Here is a 22,148-nt window from a genome sequence, read left to right as displayed (position 1 = left end):
AAGGGAGTTTAAACCAAGGTTTTGAGTCTGAGGTGGAGGGAGCTGTTAATGCCAGGGAAGAATGAGAAGTGAATGTGATGCAAATGGGGGCAATGTATTCTGTCTGGGCTCCATAGAATGTGGTGTTTCTTTGGTGCTGTTGAGAGCCAGGTGGCTGCCTCACACTCAGCAGGCCCTCAAAGGCTGGTGTTCATCACTGTGAATGCAGTAGTGGTAGCGGTGAGAAGAGTGAACTCAGGGCATGAGAGCTCTCACAATGGGCCAGTAGAAGTTTGCATTTTGGGGCCAGATTAGAGAATTAATCCCTATTAGAGGAGTCTGTTCTAGAGTTTACATGTGTTATCCACCTGTAATTGGGTGCTTCATGTGTGTTGAATAATATTCCTGTAAGGTTGGAGGGTAACATTCTCATGTTGGGATGAAAAAAGTTCGTCTTCTACGAATTCTCCAGCCACTAAGTTTAAAGCTGAGATTGTACCTGTGTGTTTGATTCCAAAGGCCTTGTCCTCCAGGGCCCCCAGCCTGGGGTTCATGAAAGGCAATCTGTGAGCAGCAGGAAGTCATCCAAGGCTTTTGGGTAGTCAATCAGTCAGCAGTTTGAGATTTCCTTGTGTGGAATTCCAAATAGCACCTGGGGGTGTAAGTGGCTCAAACCAAGACTGAATGATGGTTTTGTTTTTGTTCCTTTATTTTCAGGGACCTATTTACGTACCTAATAATTGGAGGAGAGAAATGTAAGTTGATAGGATTTGATTTGTCTGTTTCATCTCTGGTGGTGACATAAGTATTTAAAGTGATTGAATTTTCCAAGAAGGGTGATTCTAGATGCGAGAGAAATTAGGAGAAGATATTTTATGCGTTTCTCCATTTTGGACAATATTTTAAATAGGAATCTCATTGAAATAAGGTTTTCTTAGGTTTAAAATCTTGCTAAAACTTGATTTCTTTGGGAAATCAAGCTTTACTAATAATTTGTTTTGATGGCAAACTTAATTTTGGGATAGCTTTGGGAAAGCTAAAATGTTACACCCATCTGTCAGATCATGTGTCTGTGTTGCTAATACACTGGGATTATTCGATGTCACTGGCTTGGTAACAACCTTAGAAAATGTTTTATCTCCTTTTAGTTTAGTTTACAGTGAATAACTGAGAAGATCAATATTTTTTAAGAAAGAAAATAGAGAACTTTACTTGCTGAGGAAATATCCATTTGGAAACAGAAGGTAGCATTGCCCTTTCAAATATTTTTTTGTGATTTCATTTCGGTTATTTCCACTCTGGTAGTTCCTCCTACTGACCTATTTCATGTGTTCAATAAACAGTCCCAATTGAAGACAAGCTTCACAAATGTAAAGAGCTACCTCTTTATTTGTGAAAGGAGTCACACATTAGAAGATAGGTTTATCTAGCAGTATGTTTTTTTTTTTTTGAATTCTGAATCTTTTTTCGTGTTTTATAGAAAAATGAATTAAGGAATTGTCTTCAGGAAACTAAGAGAGAAACTAAGTTTCTCTCTGATGAAGCTCTTAAGTTGAAGGTAATAATCTCTTCTTTGCCTGGATTGTGTTCTAAAAACACAAGTAAAATTAATGAACTATTATTACTCATTCAACATATTTTGTTGAAGGAGAACATCAAAATAGCTGAGCACTTTAATGAAATATTTTGAAAAATTGGCGTTTATTCATGTTTTGAGAGACAGCTAGAGACAGAGCACAAGCAGGAAAGGGAGCACAGAGAGACAGAAACACAGAATCCAAAACAGGCTCCAGGCTCTGAACTGTCAGCACAGAGCCCAAGGCAGGGCTCGAACTCACAAACCACGAGATCACGACATGAACTGAAGTTGGATGCTTAACCACCTGAGCCACCCAGGTGCCCACTTTAATGAAATTTTAAATGACACCCTTCAAACTGCACGTGCTACCTTGCAATCTCAGAGAGAGAAAGAAATGTCAAGAATCAGGAAATGATAAGAGTTGGCTGCTGAGTTTTACTGTAACTTGGCTTTGGAGGCTTTTTGTTCATTGGGTGGGGTGAGCACAGCATATTTGCTTGCTGTTTACCAAAGTAAAGACCGGGCCTCTGGGAACCAAACCTCTTTCTGAACAGTGCGCTGGAATTTCACTAGGAGCACCATGATGAGTTTTGCTATTTCAAAGACTAGGAAGTATCTTTTATTGTCACAACTAGGTAATTATCACATCATTCAGCTCTGCCCTATAAGATAGTAGAAAGTCCCCAAAAATAGTTGAGAGATAAAGGGTGTTAGCCAAAGTGTATAATCCTTTCCCTTTAAAAAAATTCTTTTTAAATTATTTTATTAAATTTTTTTAATTTTAGTGAGAGAGGGCATGCAAGTAGGGGAGAGGGGCAGAGGGAAAGAGAATCTTAAGCAGGATCCACACTCAGCATGGAGGCCAACACAGGTCTTGATCCCATGATCCTGGAATCATGACCTGATCCAAAATCAAGAGTCTGATGCTCAACTGACTGAGGCACCCAGGTGCCCCATGGTCTCTTTCTCTCTTAATGCTGAACAGTGAATTTTCAATGAGAATAGAGGAATATATATATATATATATATATATATATATATATATATATGTGTGTGTGTGTGTGTGTGTATACCACTAAGAGCCATGTATAAGCTGTTGTACATGAACTATTTTCCACCATTTTTGTCTTCTAGTTATATTTATGCTTCAAGGTCTTTGTTTATTGCAGTGTACAATCCTTTTGTTTTAGGTACACTCAAATTGTTGTGGAATCATTGTTTCTTGAAAGTCTTTTCTCATATATGTCTTAACCACAAGATGCAAATGGTGAATTTGATGATGTAGAGCTAAGAGCCTTTAGGTCCAGTAACTGTCAACTGGAAGGTATATTGTCTGTTGGGGAGAAATCCCCATATGATGACAATGACTTTGCATTGGGAAGGGAAAGAATAGCTTCCTGCTGTCATGGTTCTTGCCCTTTTTTTGTCACACCAAAATCAAGACTCAGGTCATGTACACACTTACAAAGAAAACTCCCTTTTTTTTTTTTACAGAAAATAAAAAGGCCCTGGAAGACAAGTGTAATGTATTGAGGTCTGTGAAAGCAACCAAGGAAGCAAAAGTCAAACAGCTGAAGGAGAAAGCAGGCATCCTTGAAGAATTCTATGAACAAAAGTGGCTACAGAAGAGTAAGATGATCATGTGATAACTGTCATAAGTACCGTTGTATGAATGAATGTGGCAGCCAGTAGAGATACTTGTTTTGGAACTGGGTCCAGAGTCTTTTTGCCAAATGCATTCAGTAGAATTGTGCCTTCCCTTCCTACCTTGCTTTCTGTAACCTGCATTTTCCTTTCTGTCCTGAGTGTTTGTCACACATTGTGTCATGTATTTAGGGCAGAAGAGGGAAGGTACCAGCATTAATAACATTGATACCTGGATCTGCTCTGGATCCATCTACATTGTCCTATAGGTTTCAATCCCATCACATTGTTTTGTCATCAATTAGGTCATTTTTGTTCAGGACCAGACATGGGTCAAAAGTGTGGAGGGAAAAAATGGAATTATCTTGCTGCAGAAACAACAGTAATTTCTTCCTGGAAAGTGGGTAGGGGCGCCAGCAGTACTGGATCCCTGCATCCATTCTGCCAGTGAGATTGTTCACTGCAGGCCCAATCCCTAAGAAAGCCTAGTTATTTCCTGTCCCCTGATTTTTAAGTGTAACTCCTCTGGGTCTTGACCAAAGCCTGCAGCTTCACTAGGGCTCATCTTTGCTGGCCGACCCTGAACTACACGTGTTTCATTCTAAGTCTATGCCCCTAAAGTTGTTCAGCTTCAATGCAGTTCATTTGTAAGCCTCCCAAATCATTGATGAAACCTAGGGAGATTGGCTCCAACTGCCAGGCTGGCTTTGTCATGGGCTTCCTTCTTCTCTATCTTGGTCTTGTGTGTCTTCATAAGGTTGATAGAAATTTGGTGCATTCATTCACATATTTCCTCCTTTGTACAGAATTTCCATTCATTCTCAGGCAGAGATCGGGGCCTTTAGAGTCCCTCATTCATGATGGGAAATGAGCTCTTCGTTCTCTTCCCTGGAGACTCGGCTGTGTGTTATTCCTTCCCACACCTGGGGTGAGGGCTGCTCTGTCTCATTGGCATCTTGTCTTTATTAATTTGTAAGCTCTTTTGGGGAGTGGGTACAGAGCCCTGACCACCTTTCTTCCTTCACTCCCTTACAACAGAGCCACTATATTACAACCACTCCAGAAAGCATTTGCTGAAGGACTGCCTCAGAGGCCAGAAGGAAATGCATGTGCCTTTCTCTGTCTAGGGCTTTTGTGTCAGTTTCTAAGAGACTTTCAGTTTTGTATGTGATTCTTGAGTACATCAAGTGCCAAGTAGAAACCCTTTAAATCAACTACACAAAATAGTCTGATGGTAACATGGCAAACCAGCCTTTTTAGGCATTTCCCTTTGCTGTCTTCACTATCAATGGAATCAGTCTTGTTAAAGTAGATTGACTGTATGAAGCTGATAGTTTTCCATCTGAAATCTGTTTCCTCTCCAGGAAACAGACTATATATAAACCCAGACTATATGACAGTTCATATCAGGTTATACTTCAGGAGATGTTGCTGCTCTAAGATTGGCCTTTTCCTCCACCAAGATATATGAAGGTGGAGGCAGGGGTTGTACTCCTAACCCCTAGCAATGTCAGGGAGTGAGCTGCAATGCTGGTGAAGCCATATCCTAGAAGGTCTCTTTCAGAGTGATTGTGTCAGGGTACAACTTTTGGACTGAGAATCAGGGCTCCACATGGAGGTGTAAGACTAGTGATGATCTCTTGCTTCATCCTAATGGGTACAGTTGGTCATAGTTTGTGACATTGCTGAAATGAGCCTTCACCATCTCAAACAAAAGACCAACTCTTGGAAGGCACAGAGTGCAACGTTATTTGATGACTTTATGATGAAGGAGGTAGAAGCAGAGAACTAGAAAGACAGTTCTGATAGCAAAGACATGGCAGCAGACAGACGTTGAATTTTCTTTAACTTAAATGGGGTGTTCACTTCATTTCTCCGATTGTGTTGTCAGTCTGTGCATTTACGGGAGAGATGGGGAAAGGGATATTTGCCTTCAAGAGTGCTGGGAGGTAAAAAGGCAGAATTTCTGGACCTTGGCTCCTGGACTATGTATATATTTTTCCTATCTTAGGAAGCTTAAAATGACACAGTGTGAACTGGCAGCAAAGAAGAATCAGCTGGCAGCTGCAGGGAAAATTTGAACAAAGCTACAGAAGAAAACAAGTACAAGTGAGTTCAGCTACTAATTACTAGCAGCTCATGAAAACTCGGCTCATTTTTTGTTTTTAACCTTTTTACAATGTTTAGACCCAACATAGTAATATAAACACAAATTCAGAGGACATAGGCATAGAGTATTAGCAGACTAAAAAAAGGTAAGTTTTAGAAAGAACAAAACAATTACGTTTCTAAACATTTGTGGATCTCAAGCAATGGCCAGACTGTATAGAAATTTCATCAATGCTAACGTTCCTGGGGGGTTGGTGTCAAGTGTCATAATCTATAGGAAAGCAGTGTGCCGTAGGATGTATCATACCCATCAACATGGTGGTGACGTTTAATGGCCCTGGTCTTTGCAACCCTAGGAAACATGGTGACGATATAAGTTAAAGAATAGAGCTTTATGATGAAAGACACTTGTCATGTGATGAATTAGGAAAAGATTGAAAATGGGAAGGAATTCTATGAACTCTGAACCCTATGGGCATGGAATAATAAGGAAAGGATGGAGCAATAGCTTTGATCCTACTGTACATTTATAACCATGTAGAGTGTTTCATGTGTAAGAATAAATTATATCAGGGGACAGATATGAGGCTGATGGAAACATGGGCAGATATGTATAATCCTAACCAATATTGGGCCTTATTTGATGAAAGCAATTGTAACTCACAGGCAACAAATTGAACAAACAAGAGAACAGCTGCAACAGGCAGAGCTCACCTTCAGACATCAGGTAACCTGAGTTCTGCCTGACGTATTGAACCCTTAGCACCTCATGCGGGTGAGTGTAGTGGCCCTTGGAATCCCTAAACATGGGCTTTTCATTGTTGGCTTTTTCAGATCGCAGTTTATGAGAAGAATGCTCAGGACAGCTGGGTGTTTCCTTTTTTCCTCCTCTCTCTCTTTGGTGCACAGTCTGGCACAACTGAAGGTGGGTATGTTTTTCTCCCCCATATCAAGATTCAAGTCTGGGAGAGGGAGATGACAGAGCAGAGCAGGGAGGTCACATACTTGAAATACAGGTAAGGTAGTTTGACTTGTGTTTTTATGGATGTTTCCAGGGATGATGCCTGTGCTGTTATCTAGTAGAGTACGTGGTGTTGCAACTCTTATAGAAGTCCATTCTTTTTCTTTATCCAAGACTGGATGTGATGGAAGGAAAGAGGCTGCCTGTGGGATGCCCAAGGCAGAAACCAATGCCTGGAAGACTGCTGTGCAGCCTGTTCCTGTAGGTGATCATCATGTGGCCTGAAAAGAATCACAAGCACTAAGTACAGAAGGTGGTCTGAAGGGGTGACAGAAGGGTGTTCTCCTCTGTGCCTCAGACAGCGGGGCACCTGTCCCTGTGATTGGTGGAACTCATGTCCCTCCCCTGTGACCCTCCCACCTCCTCCAGCATTTCCCTGTATAAAGTGATGGGCCTAATCCCCCTTTCCCACCTTGACTCAATGTGAAGACCTTATTTTAGTTTGAGGAGAAGGTAATTTATTTGGTATTTTTAACATTCTTTATTTTTCTTTTATTTTCTTGTGAACCATAGCCCTACATTCCTAAATTCAAGTTCCATATAGCTTAGTACTCTGATGTTATCAGTGCAAGTCTGCAGCATCACTGCTAAATTCCCATAGTTTTCATTTTCTGATTAGTATATTAGTCTAAATACATTTCTATTCAGAAATAGTTATATAATAACTGTTCACATGTGGAAGGCACCTTATACATAAGTGGAAAGATTGAACAATCCACATGGAACCTAAAGAAACTTACCCATCTTCAGGATTCATTGATGATATACACCAAATCAGGATTCTCATTTTTATTAAATTTATTTATTTTGAGACAGAGAGTGTGTGTGTTTGGGAGGGATAGAGAGGCAGAGAGAGAGAATCCCAAGCAGGCTCCACTCTGTCAGTGAGGAGCCCAATCCTGGGCCCAAACTCAAAAGCTGTGAGATCATGAGCTGAGTGGAAATCAAGAGTCAGATGCTTAACCGAATGAGCCACTCAGGCATCCTCATATTTATTCTTAATCTGTAATGAAATAGTGATTTCCCATGATGTAAACTGAGAAATTTCTGTTTTACTGATGAATTCTAAATTACTAGTTGAGCCTGACCTGTCTACAGTTATTTGATTAATTATGAAAAACATGAACCAGGGCACCATGGGGTCTGCATTAAGGTGAGGGGATGGTTCTCCCCCTTATCCTTGGGGGTCACCAGAGGCACATGGGATACCGTCTGCCTCTGGTCAGGGACCTGAGTGTAGGGAAAAGTTTAAGATATGTGAGGAATGAGATGAGGACTTGTTTTAATTCCACACAGTCCACTAAAATCAGAATAAATTTATCTATCCCTTCTAGGGCCTTTAGCAGATTCAGAAACTGTTGCAACCTCTGTGAGTTACAGCAGTTCTGACTGTACCAAGAATGAAGACAAGGACAAGGTAAGTGCCAGGGCCATTCTCCGGTGTAACTCTTTTGGGAAACCCTCATCTTTCTGTACAGCACTCTCTCCTGGCCTTGTGTGATATGTCTGCTTGTTATTTGTTTTCCAAATGCACACTCTTATCCCAGGAGCCTACAGCTTCTCTACTTTCATCTTTTTTATGGTAAGTTTAGAAGCCCAAAGTGCTTAGAGGCTGAGTACCTTAAGGCGTGTGTTTCTGGAAATTACCAGAGGAGGATGACCCCACACTCCAAACAGAAGTCTCCTGGCCTGGGTGACCCCTTCCAGACCTCAACTCTGTGGGAACAGTGTGGCTGCTGTGTCTTTTTTTCTGGATTCTGGCTAGATTAACCTGTTAGAAAGTCTGCCATATTGTTTAAAATTCAAAAGTGCAAAACAACATTGTTACTACTACAACTTTATGTTTTGTGCCCTGTGCAATTTAGAGTGGTCTTAGACAAAGTCAATGTCATCACTCATCAACTTCCTGTCTTTGTTGGTAAATGAGTTGTCTGGAATCCTTCCAGCTATACCTTAGGTAAAAATAGTCTGAACGTTGTGTCCTTTGATTGTGTTCATATGAGCACTTTCTGGTTGTGTCCCCAGTCACTGTTAGAGCTGATACAGTTTCATGACACATCCCAGGAGTTTAATACTAGAAATCCAAACACATTTGCAATAAATCTGTTATGTGAATTTCTACCTCTTTTTTCTGTTGGACATAATTACTCTGTGCCCTATAGTAATGCTTAAAATCAGAATTCCCTATGAATTAAGATGAACAAATCTGAGCTTTGTAGTCATTCACAAGTAACTTGCTCCTCACAGAAGACTCTCATTCCCCTGCAAGATTCCAGGCATCCTCCACTCCTCAGAGGCCTTTGACAACACTTCAAGAGGGAAGACCCCTTTCTCAGGGAGAGGAGCAGAGGGGGCAAATTGAAGGGCTGGCTGCCGAACTTTTCCCCAGGAGTGGCTGTGATTCCATGAGCAGAATATGAGCCATTTATTTACACTCATTTTTTTGTGTTCTTAATATACCAAAAAGAGCACTGGAATTACCGTAGAGGGATGCAGGGTGAATCTGGACATAATGGCTGCCTGTCTGGAGAATGCTACTCCATTAGTCTGTAATTACTTCTGTTAATCCTCTAGGATGGGACCCTTGCCATTTTACTTTTGCATACAGGACAGTCATGTGTGATAACAGTAGTTTAACTTCTTGCATCTACTACCCCAAGCTGTAGGTGGTACCCAGTGGTAGGGATAAAGTTTTCAGGTACTATTGCTACTCTCCTGGATCCTGGTGGCAGAGAAGGTGGCAGGTGCTGACACCTTCTTCTCTGGGTTTCAGCTGCTTTAGGTACTGGTTTTCTTGTCTGGCATATGCACATAGCTGTTACTTCTGTTCTGCAGGGCAGCATGGATCCATGGAGACCTCCTCCATTAACTGGAAGATTCTGCATGCCCTACCCTAGAGGTAGCCCCATGGACTATTAGGCACATCCACCTCCTGAAGCTTAGTGGCCCTGTCGATCCCCTGAACCCCTCCACCTGCAACACTTGGTAAGATGATCGGAACAGTATGAGTTGACTTGTGAAGTACACTCATCTTATTTTTGTTGGGTCTTTGGTCAAGGTGCAGAGTTGGTACCACAGATCATTGCAATGCAAGGGAAATGTGTCTGCTGCCATTACCACATTCCTCAAGTGTCTCATGATTGACATATCATTGTCATTTCCCCCACCATGTATTGGTACAGGTGTCTCTTGTGGAGAAGGAATGGGGCTGTATGCAGAAAAGCAGACATAGCAGTTCAGCAGAGGCATGAGGCTCAGCCAAACGTATCCATCTAGTTGCACTCCCCAGACATCCATAGTTGTTCGATGAGTGATGAATACATCTGAATCAGGGCTTTTAGGAGTCTTCATTAAGTTATAAGGGATAAGTTCTTCTTGGGGATCACCTGAGGCATGTAGGATACTCTCTGCATGTGATTTGCAATCCGACTGGGCCAAAGAGTTTAAGTTGTCTAAGGAATGAGGGGATTTTGTTTGTTTTTAAACCTCCAGTCTACTCAAATCAGAATAAACCTCCATCCCTTCTAGGGCCTTTAGCAGATCCAAAAGCAGGTGTCACTCCCGAGAGTGACAACAACACTGACTCTACCAAAACTGCCAAGACGCACAAGGTAAATGCTATGGCCATTTTCAGTTTTAAGTCTTTTGGGACACCCACATCTTTTTGTATAGCATGCTCTCCTGCCATTGTCTCTAGTTTGTGTGTCGTATGATATGTCTGCTTGGTTTTTTTTAATTTTCCAAATGCACAGCCTTTACCCAGAAGTCTACAGGCTTCCCTGTTTTCCACCTGGAATTGCTTTGTGGTACCTTTAGAAGCTAACCGTGCTTAGGGGTGAGGACCTTAGGGCTTTTCCAATGTGTTCCTGGAATAAATCAGGGAGGATGATACCACACTCCACTTGGAAGTCTTCTAGCTTGTATCATTTTTTCTGGACCTCCTCAGTGTGGAATCATTGCTCTTACTGTTTCTTCCTTTCCTGTTTCTATCAAGGGTTTTAATGTATTCAGAAAAGTCTGTGAATATCTTTACAATCTGAAATGGTGAACTGCCTTCACTCCAACTTACATTTTTGTATGTGTCATTTAGAGTGGTCTTAAACAAAGTAAATTTCATACCCATCAATATTCAATAGTTTTTTGGTAAACATGCTGTCCAGAATCCCTTCAGGTGTGTCCTGGGTATAAATACTCTGACCTAAATAGGAGGTGACATATTTGTTGTAGAAAACATGCACTGAAACTTGTGAAGAGAAAAAGTCCAAAATTACCTATATGGCAAGTCCCCACTGTGTCCTTCATTTGTGTTCACATAAGCAGGTTCTTTTGTGTCCTTTGTCACAGGTACAGCTAAAACACAGAAATTTACACCAGAAATAAAGTGCATTTTGTTATTTAGAATTTCACCTCATTTTTCCAGAGGAGACAATTACCCTGCAAATTGTACTGTACTTAAGCTGAGAAGTACCTCTGAATTAAAAAAAAAAATTAGCTGAACCAAACTAACATGTATAGGTTACCTGTTTCTCTAAGAACATGCTTTTCCAGGTCCTCTGCAGGACCTCAGGACTCCCATCACCCCGTGTGTCTCTGTGCCCATAGACAGCACATCCAGAGAGAAGACCCCATTGTCAGGAGAGAAGCAGACAGGGAACAGGCAGGGGCTTAGAGGCAGAGCTTTGAGCCACAAGGGCTATGATTCCATGTGTGGAGACTGGGATTATCATTCCTTCTCACTTTGTCTGTTCTTAACATACAAATAAGCAGCTCCTGTGGTGGAGGGGGATGAGGGGTGGAGGGTGGTCCTGGACTTAGATGCCTTCCTAACTGGAATATGCTACTTTGTTAATTTGGTATTAAGTCCATCAATCTTCTAGGAAAAGAACCTTGGTATTTCTACATTTCCAGACATGTGGGGACACTAGTTTATCCCAATAACATCCATTCCTTACCCCAAGGCTGTAAGCAGAACCCAAAGTGTGGTTAGAGATTTTGGCACTGATGCTGCCCTCTTGGAACCTGGTAGTGGGGAAGCTTGCAGAAGATGAACGCTGCTTTGGGTTTCTGCTTTTGGCGCTTTTTTCTGTCCTATGAACACAGCATTCACTTCTGTTCTGCAGGCCATTATGTATGCAAGAGGGCCTGGTCCTGTCCCTGGATCGCCTTGCAGGCCCTACTCCATGGACTGCTCTTCATCACCAGTCACAGGCTATATGGGCCACCTCCCCCTCCTCCATCAGCTCCTCCACCTACTCCATTTGGTAAGATGACCTGACCTGGATGAGTGACTGGTAAAGCACATGCATCTTCTTCATGAAAGACTTGGTGGGAATGAGGTAATGATGGTTCTGAGTCTTGGCAATCCAACTGTGAACGTGGCTGAGGACATTGTAACATATCTCAAGTTTCTCAGGACATACATATAATGGGCTATGTCATTTCCCTGTAATGCGGTGAGCTATAGGTTTCTCTTGTCAAAAAGAAAAAAGATATTTACACAAAGGTAGACATATCAGCAGTACTAGTGTGCATTTTGGAGACACAATGTTTTGGGTTCTGTAAAGAATGGGGTGCACCACTAACTTTTAGTGCTTATGCGTCCTTTGTGAAAGAGTGATACATGCATTAAGGGACACAGACCTTGTGATCAGCATAATGGAAGCATCCGTGAAGGATCCAGTGCAGAAATGGGGGAAACTTGAATCACACAGGAATACAAGGGAAATTGTGAATAGAAAGCAGAGTTTGAGGAGGTGCACAGGGGAGGGTGCTGGGGTCAGTGAGATGCAGTTGGAGGTCATTCCTGGGCACAGCCTGAGCAGGGAGCATGGGGTCCACACAGACCCGCTATGTGGGATCATTCTCAGTGCACAATGCAGTCTTCATCTCTGAAATGTCAGTGTTGCCAGGGTGAACCTTGGTAATTATCTAAAAAGATTGCTGTCTCCCTGGGTTTTCTGAACGTTCTGGACTTTGTGGGAAAATTTCCCTGGAGATATGGGAAATTTAACTTGGTCTTATGGAAATGCTTGTCTGCCCAAGTTCATATCCCTCAGAGACACTGAAAGTGGAGACAGGATCCAGATCAGCTGAGTGCCTGCACTGGCCTTCACCCTGGGTCAACCTACAGTTGAGGGTTGGCCAGAAGCCGCCCCTGCTGGACCCCTGTCATCACCCGGACTACAGCTTTCCATCTCCTCAAATATCTCTCACAATATTCTGAGGCTTTGCCTGTGTTCTTGCTGGCTCAGCCCTAATACCAGTTCTCGGTGGGACCTACACAGAACCTCAGCTGTGTCCTCTGTGAAAAAATATTTGTTTTGAACAACATGATGAGAAGAAGACATTAAATACATAAAGCATCTGCAAAATGTCTGGGAAGTGTCCACTCACCCTTCTCACAGTTTCAATTAAGATGATATCTCCACACAACGATCATCAAAAAAAAGATGTTCATGGAAATTCATTAAATGAAGACTGTTAACACCTCAGCCCAGGGACTTCTATTAAAATCCAGGACCTGCCAAAGAAAAGAAAATTCTGAGAATGTGTATATTCAGAGATCTACATCTGAGATCTGAAGACAATCATTTTCCATTACATATAGACTCACAGATGCAGCCTCACACTCAAATGTTCATCTGAGGCCACAGATGAACTACAGAAGACAGAATGCATGTAGGAAAACATAAGACTATAGGGAAATACACCAAAATCTCTTAAATCTCACTGCCTTAGGGGACAACTATTTTGAAATTTGAAGAGGACTGTGCAAGGTGACAGACTATGGTGATTATATATTTAAAAAAGGTGTCAGATCTGCCTGAATGCTTTCCCTGCCCATCCTGCCCCCTCCACTTTGTCCTTCCTAGTGTCCCCTAATACACCTTTCATCGTTCTGTCTCTGTCAGCATCCGCTTCTAGGTGGACCTACTCTCACTCCCCATCAGTGCACACAGTGGGGTTCTTGTACACACAGGTAACAAACTGGCAAAAATGGCAGTGATGGTGGATAGTAGCAAGATCACCCTTTGTGTGGGGAGCCCGAGAGAGTTTTCTGGGGTGGTGGGAACCTCCTACATCTAGATTTATGGAGGTGCTTATGCTCATTTATTGTGGAAATATGTACTGACTCCCTGGTGCCTCATGGTCAAATAGACAGGTATCTTTCCCTAGCATATGGCTGATTTCTAATAGTGGGTAAGGATAAGGGACCAGCAGTGACTGTGGGAGAGGAGTGAGGAGGCCACACATGGAGTCGGACCCTCGCCCAGGGTGCCAGCTCTCCCCATACAGCACCATGTGTAGGAGGGCTCTGAAGAGCAGAGATTTCTTGATCAGTCCCGTGAACTCCATAATCCTCCTGCAGATTCCTCACTGAGGGATGGCCAGGGCAGAGGCCAGCAGCTGGAGGACACCCTGATCATGGCTGGAATGGAGCAGTGGACCTGGGGGATTGAGTCATGGAAAGGGAAAGGCAGAAGGTAGGGACAGGGAGTTTGAGAGACAAAGAAGAGAAGAGAAGGGAACTTTTATACCGACTTCAGCTACATTTCTGTGTGAACAAAAGGGGATTCTTGTCTCCAAGGGTGGGGAAGAGGACTGGCAAAAAGACAGAGTGACATTCTCAGCTCAAGTGCCCAGGATATCTGCCTTGCTCTTGAATACCTAACACAGGAAGCCCGTGCTTTCTGTCATCATTGGAACTGCAGCTCGTACCATTTAGTGAAAATCCAATTATGAAGCCCTCATCATTAAAGTAGTGCAACAAAATTACGTGAAGAGACACAGAGATACAATACAAGATAAAGCCCAACAGTAGACCGAATGCAGTACTTACAGGAATATAGACTATCAGAAAAGGAGGTATCCCAAAGCAGGCATTCAGACACCTGGGCAATACCTGAAAACATAAAAAAATGTAGTCGTTTCCTCAAAATAAACATTAACGTTGGACGCGAAGGAATCCAAAGGAGTTTGTACTACTAAATCAGTAGTGATTTAAGGATTAGAGAGATTTCATGGTGCTATACCCATGAGATCAAGTCTCGTCAAATTATACCCTTTAATTTGAAGCTATTTGTTATATGTAAATTAAGCCTCATTAAAGATAGTTTCAAAACATAAAATACTAGAAAAAACTGTGGGAAAATTCCTTGCTAATCCTGAAGTCCATGGGTGATATGAGTCTCTCTGACCATGTCTCAAAAATCCAAAAAAAAAAAAATAAGACATTTAAAAAATTAATAGTAGCAGAGTAGGAGGACCCTGAGCTCACCGTCCCATGTTTTCAACTACCTAACATCCACATCCAAGTTCATAAACCAGAGAGCGATCCAAACACTGGCAGAACAAACTCCACAATAAATAGTGAGAAGCTGCATCTGAGAGGTTAAGAAGGTCAGAAAGGTGGAGGGCAAATGCCTGCAGAGAGGGCAGAGAAACTGAGTCCTCACACCAGGGAGCTCACACAAGGAAGACTAATCCCCTATCAGAGGGGCTGAATTCCTTGAGCTTGGATCCTGGAGCTTTGTGGTCAGCTGACTCAGCACTGGGTGATCCAGGAGGATGAGTGATAGCCAGGTCCTTGCCTGTGTAGAGAGGGAATGTAAACATGGTAGTTTACACAATGCCAGAGGCAACAGGAGACAGATATGTTCATGCTGATATCTGAGTGGTTGGGGGTCTTCTCCAGAAAAGAGGGATGCTCACAGGCATCATTCTTCCCCCACCCCCAACCAATAAACACAGAAGCACCTACCATGGGTTGGGCTGCACAGACACTTGCTACTGATCCCATTAGCAGTGTGCCAATCCCAAGAGTTCTCTGGGGGACTCACTCACTCCGAGGCTGCTGGCCTCAGCCCTGGGCTCAGGACAAACTTTGTTATATCCACATGGGCACCCTGTCTGGTCTGCTGCATGCAAAGCTGCCACCGCACGCTGTGCACATCTGCACTGCACCGAGCTGTGCACCCCCTGCTGCCCTCATATGTCTCAACCAGCCATGTGTCCCCAGCCACCAGCGCACTCTGTGAATAGCCATGAGCCCCTGGCTGCCCTGGTGCATAGACACTAGCCACCAAAGGACATCTACAGATTTGTCAACAGAATCTTGGCAAGCCAGAAGTGAGTGGCATGACATATTCAAAGTGCTAGATAGAAAAATCAGCAGCAAAGAATACTCTATCCTGTAAGGCTATCATTCAGAATAGGAGACCAAGAGTTTCCTAAGCAAAAACTAAAGGAGTTTGTACTACTAAATCAGTCCAGCAAGAAATATTAAGAGGGATTCTTTGAGTGGAGAGACCAAAAGTGACAATAGAGAGGTAGAAAACACAAATCCAGTAAAAACAAATATTTCTGTAAAAAATCAGTCAAGGAACTCACAAAGATGGATATAAAATATAACGTACCAAAACATAGGGAGGAGAAAATAATGGGTTCAAAGGTAAATGACCATCAACTTAAGACAAACTACTAAACACAAAGAAATTATGTGAAAACTTAATAGTAACCATATATCAAAAACCACTCATAAATATGCAAAGAATAAGGAGAAAGAAATAAAAATATATCACTAAAGAAAATCAGCAAAACATGAAAGAGAGAAAGACAAAGGATCGAGAAAAACATGAGAAACCACAACAAAACAAATAAAATGGCAATACATACATACATATCAATAATTACTTTGAATGTAAATGGAATGAATGCTCCAATCAAAAGACATAGGGTGTAAAAATGGATGAAAAAACAAAACAGATTTATATGCTACCTACAAGTGACCCATTTTAGACCTGAAGACACCTACAGAATGAAAGTGAGAGGATGGAGAAACATCATGCAAATGAATGTAAAAAGAAAGCTGGGGTAGCAATTCTTTTATCAGAGAAAATAGACTTTAAAACAAAGAACGTAATGAGACAAAGGACAAAACCACATAACACTAAAGGGTACAATCCAATAAGAAGATATAACAATGGTAAATATATATGAACCCAACATAGGAACACCTAAATACATAAAAGTGAACAACGTAAAGGAACTAATTGGAAAATAAGACTTTCACACCCCACTTACACAGTGGACACATCATCTAAACATAAAATCAACAAGGAAACGATGTCTTTGAATGACATAGGGGAATAGATATATTTCACAGATATGTTTAGGACATTCCAGTGTAACACAGGAGAATATACATTCTTTTCAAGTGCACATGGAATAGATAGAATAGATCACATATTAGGCTCCAAAACAAACCTTAACAAATTCAAGCAGACTGAAATGACACCATGAATATTTTCAGACCACAATGCTATGAAACTAGAAATCAACCACAAGAAAAATTCTGGGAAGACCACAAATACATGGAGGTTAAATAACATACTACTAAAAAATGAATGGGTCAACCAGAAAATCAAAGAAGAAATTTTAAAAATGCATGGAAACAAATGAAAATGAAAATGAAAAAACAATGGTCCAAAAACATTTGGAATGTAGGAAAGTGGTTCTAAGAGGCTATTTCAGAACAATACAGGGCCTACACCAAGAAGGGAGAAAAATCTCAACTAAAGAACTGAACCTTGCACCTAAAGGAGCTAGGGAAAGAACAACAAACAAAACCTAAAATGGCAGAAGGAAGGAAATAAGATTAGGGCTGAAATAAATGACATAGAAACTAAACAAACAACAGAAAAGATCAATGAGAGCAGGAGCTGGTTCACTGTGAAGAAAAAAAAAAACATTGATAAACCTCTAGCTAGACTTCTCCATAAGAAAAGAGAAAGGACTCAAATAAAATCACAAGTGAGAGAGGAGAAATCACAACCAACACCACAGAAATACAAACAATCATAATATAATATTATGAAAAATTGTATGTCAACAATTTGGACAATTTAGGAGAAACAGATAAATTCCTAGAAACATGTAAATTACATAAACTGAAACAGAAAGAAATAGAAAACATGAACAGAACAATAACCAGCAAAGAAATTGAGTCAGTAATAAAAAAAAAAAAAAACTTCCCAACAATCAAAAGTCTAGGACCAGATGACTTCACAGGTGAATTCCACCACTCAGCTAATAAAGAGTTAATACCTAATCTTCTTAGGCTATTCCAAAATATAAAAAAGGATGGAAAACTTCCAAATTTATTCTATGAGGCCAGCATTGCCCTGATACCAAAACCAGATAAAGAACCACTAAAAAAGAGAACTCCAGGCCAATATCCCTGACAAACATGGATGCAAAATTATCAATAAAATACTATCTACCAAATTCAAAAATACCTTAAAAAAATCATTCGCCACAATTAGTGGGATTTATTCCCAAGCTTCAAGCATGGTCCAATATTTGCTAATCAATTAATGTGATATATTATATCACCAGGAGAAAGGATAAGAACCATATGATTGTGTTTCCTGGTGGCTCATTCCTTGAAGCGTCTGACATTGGCTCAAGTCATGACCATATGGTTCGTGAGTTCAAGCCCTGTGTTGGGCTCTCTGCTGAAAGCTCAGAGCCTGGAGCCTGCTTCAAATTCTGTGTCTCCTTCTCTCTCCCCCCCGCCTCTCCCACTCATGTTATTCATTTTTGTCTCTCAAAAATGAATAATCATTTAAAAAAAGAGCCATATGATCATTTCAATACATGCAGAAAGAAGCATTTGGCAAAGTACAATATCCATTCATTATTAAAACCAAAAAAAAAGTAGGTTTAGAGGGAACATACATCAACATAACAAAGGTTATCTATGAAAACCACACAGTTAACATCATCCTTAATGGGGAAAATCTGAGAGCTTTCCCTCTAAGGTGAGGAACAAGACAAGGTTATCTATTCTCACCACTTTTATTACACATAGTACTGGAAGTCCAAGCCACAGCAATAAGACTTACATACATACATACATACATACATACATACACACACACACACACACACACATACATACATGGAATCAAAATCAGGAAGAAGAAAAACTTTCACACTTTGCAGATTACATGACACTATATACAGAAAACCTTAGAGTCACCCAATAACTGCTAGAACTGATAAATGAATTCAGCAATGTCACAGGATACAAAATCATTGTACAGAAATCTGTTTAATTTCTACACAATAATGCAGCAGTAGAAAGAGAAATTAAGAAAACAGTCCCATATTCAATTGCACACCAAATAATAAGGTACCTATGAATAAATCTAACCAAAGAGGTGAGAGACCTATACTCTGAAAACTATACAACACTGATGAAAGAAATTCAAGATGACACAAAGAAATGGAAGGACATTCCATGTTCATGGATTGGAAATACAAATATTGTGAAAATGTCTATATTTCCCAAAGAGATTGACACAATTAATGCAATCTCCATCACAATATCAACAGTATTTTTCACAGAACTAGTACAATCCTAACATTTGTATGGAACCACAAAAGACCCCAATCTTCAGAATAAACATCCTTTATGTGAAGTGATAATTATGGATGGCATTATGCCTCTGGATCTTCTCTCCAAAACACATTAATGCTGGTCTAATAATTTGAAACAAACATTAGACATAATCCAACCAAGAATCATTCTACAAAATGCATTCTACAAAAGTACACTCAAAGCTTTGCAGATGATGAAAAATATGGAAAACCGAAAAATCATCATGGCCAAGTGGAGCCTGAGGAGACAGGATGACTGAATGTAATGTGCTATCTGAGATGAGTCTGGAACAGAAGAGGTTGAAACCTAAGAAATATGAGTAAAAATATAAACGTTAGTTAATACCTCCTCTGGATATTGATTGTGGTAATGTACCAACTGATATGACATCGATAGTCACAAAACAGTCTGATGTATGTGGAGACTCAGTACTATCTTACCAATTTTTTTGGTAACTAGAAACCCATAATGAATGAAAAGATTATTAGTAATATTAGTAATCATGGTTTTATTTTTTCAACACATGATATTATAATAGTCTTGGTATTAGTTACTAGTGATTAACATTTACCTATTCTTATTGTCCTCACTATTGTTTAAATAATAGCACTCATGTTATAGAAAACTGAATGCACAATGTTATACAATTCATAGAAACATCTATTTTACATATTTTAAGATAATAACATAGGTACATAACACTGTAAGGCTAAGACCCAGAAGTACAAGAGGGAAAGACAACACTTTAGGAAGAGGTGACTTGGAAAGGGTGCTTCTGTGCCTAGGTGATGGCTCAGCAGCCTGGCTGGGGGTCAAAAGGCCAGCGGTAACTTAGACTCACAAGTATGTTAGTAACTTAGATCAAAGTAACTTAGACCGACAAAGATCTTAGAGCCAAAGAGTTGATCTCCACCTATGATTAGTAGAATGTCATAGTTTCATAGAATATGACAATCAGGCTGGCAATAGATGGCTAAAATATTATTTAGGGCTTTATTTTTAACAAAAAAAAATGGATGTGTAAAAATTTGGGTTTGGAATGTTAAGAAAAATCACAGGCCCATGATGGAGACACTTACATTAAGGCCCCATGTCACCAAACCTAGTTTCATTCCTCCAGGAATGTAACCTTTAACCAGTTAACAGAATTTCCTAGTCAGGGCTAGAAATCTTACTGATAGACCCCTTCCATTCTCCTTAGGGAGGCAAATATGCCTAATAATGTATTCCTTGTCACTAAATTTTTAAAAATTTTAATTTTTAAAAAGTTTATTTATTTTGAGAGAGACACAGAGAAAGAGAGCACATGCAAGGGAGGGGAAGGGAGAGAGGGAGAGAAGAATCCCATACCTACAAGTTCGGTATCAAGAGTCAGACACTTAACTGAGCCACTCAGGCATCCCAAGAATGTGGAGTTTTAGAGGTTAGCAGGCTTGGCTGAGATACAGTCCTGAGGGCACTGCCCTACTCCTGGAGAGAAGGCAGCAAACAACTTGCAGGTAGATGGCATGGAAACAGTGATCTCTACAACACCTGGAGCACACAATGGGGAGATTACACACTCTTCTTGGAGCACATTCCTGAGAGACAGGGTTTATAAAGATGCCTCTCTAGGGATGAGAGCTTGATGGCACCATTTCCCTCCTCTGCCCCCCAGCATAAACACAGAGCCACCTGCTGGAAACAATGCGCTACCCACACTGGCTACCTAACCTGCTTACACCAGGGAGGAGCCAAGATGGCGGAACAGCATGGAAGATTTTTGTGTATCTCGCATCCATGAAATACAGCCAGACCAACACTAAACCATCCTACACACCTAGAAAACTGATTTGAGGATTAACACAACAAACTGTACAACCTGAACCATAGAATTCAGCAGGTACATGATGCAGAGAGGTGAATTTGGGGAGGGAGAAGCTGTGAAAGGTAGGGAACCACTTTTGCGGGTGGAGAGAGGACAGAGACTGGGGAGGGGGGGAGAATATGGGAAAAGCACCCCTCCCCAAAAGCAGCTGGAGAGAAAGTAGAAAATTGGAAACAGCCGCAGGAACTAAACTAAAATGGGAGAAAGGAGAGGGTTTAAATTCCATTAAGACTGTAAACAAGGGGAGCGCAAAGGCTGCAACTCCGCAGCTTGATACCTGGTGGTGCTCTGGTGGGAAGGGCAAATCCCGAAGAACAGAGTGGTGTCCGGGAGGTTCTCAGACCACATGGGGAAAAGCAGTTCCACTGCTGCAAGGACATTTGGTAGAGACTGTTGAAGGCACCTGGTCCCAGCAGACCCCAGAAAATGGCCACATTCGCTGGTGCTGGAACAAGGTCATTAAGGGTGAAGCCTGGTGCCAGATGTGTGTTGTGATTTTCCATAATCCCAGAAATGCTGCTGCTACACTGTCTCGCAAACTTTTTCTGGGACAGACTGGCACCTGGCAGCAGCAGGGTCCAGCAAGCATTCCTGGGTGCAGCCAACATTCAGCCATTGCCCATTTGGCTATTGTTCATTCGGCCATTGCTCATTCGGCCATTGCTTGGTGAGACCCTCCTGGGAGGGGCAGAACGGGTCAGAGCCGCAGTCCTTCAGAGGTAAGGGGCCAGGGAAAACAGCTGCATCTGAGACAAAACTCGAGAGAGAGGTACTGCCTGGGTCTTGATCATGGCAGGGAGTGAATGAAAGCTGAAGACAGGACAGGTTCATGATTGCTGATCTGGGAGAACACACAGTGTAGCTGGGTGGCGCCATTTTCACCGCTCCCACGCATGCGCATAGGCACCTACGAGCACTGCAACAATCCACCCCAGTGGGCTAGCAGCGCCATCTAGTGGAGAGTGGAGCTGTTACACTGAGCCCTGCCCAACTGGGCCAACTTTGCTATTCAAGAACACAAGTCTCACTGCCAGTTTAATTTATGAACTATAAAGAGCTAAATAGACTGACTGCTAGGGGAAAACGAAGCAATTTCAGTCCTACTTCAATCTTTTAGCAGGTTCATCTATTCAATTTTCTTTCTTTTTTTTCTTTTTTCTTTTTCTTCTCTTTTACAATTCTTTTATTTTTCTTGAATAAAGAGAAAAAAATAGTTTTTATTTTCAATATTTATTAAAAATATTTTTCTTTGATTTTTATTACTATATTTTTTACTTTTGTGTAAATTTTTTCAAATTCTACTTTACTTCCATCATTTTATTTTAGTCTACTTCAGTGTATTAGCCTTTTCAAATTTTCCATTTCCTTTTTTTTCTCTTTTTTGTTTTTTTTCTTATTCTTGAATGCAGAAAGAGAAAAACTTCATTTTTACTTTCAATTTCTATTAAAAATATTTTTATTTAATTTTTATTACTATATTTTTTGCTTTTATGTAAATTATTTC

The 22,148-nt window shown here is 41.0% G+C and overlaps 1 protein-coding gene and 2 long non-coding RNA genes across 5 annotated transcripts in view; 2 read left to right on the top strand and 1 right to left on the bottom strand.

Annotated features, from left to right (window-relative positions):
* The window catches only part of LOC113594805 (transport and Golgi organization protein 1 homolog), a 91,706-nt gene extending 85,051 nt beyond the window's left edge, over positions 1 to 6,655 (top strand). The window contains exons 8-10 of one of the 2 annotated variants that reach the window (XR_008294498.1): positions 5,214 to 5,311; positions 5,978 to 6,038; positions 6,146 to 6,655. The gene's annotated coding sequence lies outside the window, so the exon portion shown is untranslated. Of the gene's footprint in view, positions 1 to 5,213; positions 5,475 to 5,977; positions 6,039 to 6,145 lie in introns of those variants that run through there. The other variant, XM_053213019.1, reaches the window with a different exon arrangement.
* Positions 2,636 to 22,148, bottom strand: part of LOC128313586 (uncharacterized) — a 62,106-nt gene continuing 42,593 nt past the window's right edge. For both annotated transcript variants that reach the window (XR_008294499.1, XR_008294500.1), the window contains 4 exons: positions 14,173 to 14,235; positions 12,726 to 12,852; positions 10,604 to 10,682; positions 2,636 to 6,553 (listed from right to left, as the gene is read on the bottom strand). This is a non-coding gene — a long non-coding RNA (uncharacterized LOC128313586). The remainder of the gene's footprint in view (positions 6,554 to 10,603; positions 10,683 to 12,725; positions 12,853 to 14,172; positions 14,236 to 22,148) is intronic.
* On the top strand, positions 7,805 to 21,271 carry LOC128313587 (uncharacterized). Its single transcript, XR_008294501.1, has 3 exons — positions 7,805 to 9,317; positions 9,861 to 9,943; positions 11,453 to 21,271. It is a non-coding gene; the product is annotated as an uncharacterized LOC128313587 (long non-coding RNA).

This window comes from Acinonyx jubatus, chromosome E3, assembly GCF_027475565.1.
Source record: "Acinonyx jubatus isolate Ajub_Pintada_27869175 chromosome E3, VMU_Ajub_asm_v1.0, whole genome shotgun sequence".
NCBI classification, from domain to species: domain Eukaryota; kingdom Metazoa; phylum Chordata; class Mammalia; order Carnivora; family Felidae; genus Acinonyx; species Acinonyx jubatus.
This window is presented reverse-complemented; position numbering and strand designations above follow the sequence as displayed.